General features: G+C 43.1%; 1 pseudogene; it reads right to left on the bottom strand.

The window, feature by feature from the left end:
- Positions 1 to 779: 779 nt before the first annotated feature.
- On the bottom strand, positions 780 to 1,668 carry LOC142592580 (uncharacterized; annotated as a pseudogene).
- Between the last annotated feature and the right edge of the window lie 753 nt (positions 1,669 to 2,421).

Here is a 2,421-nt window from a genome sequence, read left to right as displayed (position 1 = left end):
GGTGTTCGCACATCGAAAAGTATGCCACGAAGCAAAGGCTGAAAGGCAGTCCATGCTAGATGGTGTTTACTGTATAGTATCTTGTTGTACATATTCTGCAAGGTCGTTGCCCATGTTGTTGACAAGCTCACTGCATTATTGTATCTCCAAAACATAAGCAGAGGTTGCTACCAGAATGTGCCATACCGTGCAGTCTTTGTTACATGAACAAGTGTGCTGCTTTTTGCCATTCATGTAACTGCCCAAGGTCTTTTTTACAGGTTTGATAGAGCATGGTTATTGGTCTTGCTCTTCCTTTCGTGTTCTTGGCAGGGAATAAAAATATTTCCAAGCTTGCAGTAGTAGTTACTATGCCAAATTCAATGAACAACCTGAAAGCTTGTCACTTTTGGTACTTATCTGTGCATATGTATTGCTACGGCAACAATACAGTATGACAGACATTTCCGTGTGTGCCTGTATAAACCTAAATAACTACAGTCTCCGCAAAACTTGTGCAGAATGGCTCTCTTAAAAAAGAAATGCTTTCTTTAGCACTCTAAATCATACAAACTAAAACTACGGACACTGCTGATGGTATTTTGTACATTTTTAGGTGTTTGAGGACCACCACACTTGTTACAGCCAAAAATTTTCCTTCCACTCAGACTATCCACAGCGTATGTGTGCACATTGACAAAAGCTTCACACTTTGAGTGGCTCCTTGGATAGATTTTTTTATTTTTAGACAATTCGTTCGTCATATTTGTTAAATATCACTTTGCCTGGCAGCTCACAAAGCTAATTGGTAAGAGCCAGTAATCACTGCAGAATTACTTCGGAGAGAGTTAACCTGATAAATACGCGCACCGACATTATCAGTTGAAAAGGAACTTGTTACTGAACAATGGCCTTGAAAGATTCACAGTTCCAGCAGTTATTTGGATATGCTGTCAATGTATGGCACAAAGTCGAGATCAAACCGATTTTTTAAAATGCGGTACCGTTTCATCCTTTGAATGGCCCTCTCCACATGTACTCGGGCGCTTGCTATGGATTGGTTTCTCCTAGCTTCCTCTGCAGTGAGCTGTTTTTCCATTAGGAATGGAGGTCTGATCATTTTGATGTTTTTTCTTTGCAAAGTTCACCGATTAGGAAGCCTTTATCTACCATCACACTGTCAACATGGGGAATACACTTGTCAATAACTCTGTACTCCTTTGTGATGTATGTGTCAGATGCTTTCCCTCCATATGCCGGACTTCCATAGCTAATTAAGCCTCCTGGTGACTCACTCACCAGGACCTTTGCAGTGCACGTGCGCTTATAGTGGCTGTATGCGAGGAGCCTTGACACTAGATCATTTGGGCGCTCAATTTCCCTTTCAGTGCAGTCAAGCACCATCCTCGTGTCTTTATATTCTTTGAAATACATTGTGAGACAGTTCACAACTGCGGTTTTCGTTGGACAGAAAATTGCCTGCTCGAGAATGCTTGCTAGAATTACAATTGAATCCTTGAATATGTTGGACACTGTTGTACGGTGGGCACTAAACAACGCCGCCAACAGGGAAAATGTTAAATCATGATAGAGCTTCATGTGAGGAGCACAGCATAATAATCACTTAAGGATAAGCTTCGCGTTCCTTGACGCAACCGCATTTCTGTGTATAAGTTCTGTTATGTTGTAGGGCAACTCGAAAGAGCCTATGCCTGTGAGGACAAGACCATGCTCATCGGGCAATTTTGCAATTGTGATAAGCTCATCATCATCATCATCAGCCTAGTTACGCCCCCTGCAGGGCAAAGGCCTCTCCCATACTTCTCCAACTACCCCGGTCATGTACTAATTGCGGCCATGTTTTCCCTGCAAACGTCTTAATGTCATCCGCCCACCTAACTTTCTGCCGCCTCCTGCTACGCATCCCTTCCCTTGGAATCCAGTCCGTAACCCTTAGTGACCATCGGTTATCTTCCCTCCTCATTACATGTCCGGCCCATGCCCATTTCTTTTTCTTGATTTCAACTAAGATGTCGTTTACCCGCGTTTGTTGCTTCACCCAATCTGCTCTTTTCTTATCCCTTAACGTTACACCCATCATTCTTCTTTCCATAGCTCGTTACGTCGTCCTCAATTTCAGCAGAACCCTTTTCGTAAGCCTCCAGGTTTCTGCCCCATATGTGAGTACTGGTAACACACAGCTGTTATACACTTTCCTTTTGAGGGATAGTGGCAACCTGCTGTTCATGATTTGAGAATGCCTGCCAAACGCATCCCAGCCCATTCTTATTCTTCTGGTTATTTCAGTCTCATGATCCGGATCCGTGGTCACTACCTGCCCTAAGTAGATGTATTCCCTTACCACTTCCAGTGCTTCGCTACCTATTGTAAACTGCTGTTCTCTTCCGAGACTGTTAAACAATACTTTAGTTTTCTGCAGAT

This window comes from Dermacentor variabilis, chromosome 9 (genome assembly GCF_050947875.1).
Source record: "Dermacentor variabilis isolate Ectoservices chromosome 9, ASM5094787v1, whole genome shotgun sequence".
Classification (NCBI taxonomy): Eukaryota; Metazoa; Arthropoda; class Arachnida; order Ixodida; family Ixodidae; genus Dermacentor; species Dermacentor variabilis.
The sequence above is the reverse complement of the archived record's forward strand: the minus strand, read 5'-3'. Positions and strand labels throughout refer to the sequence as shown.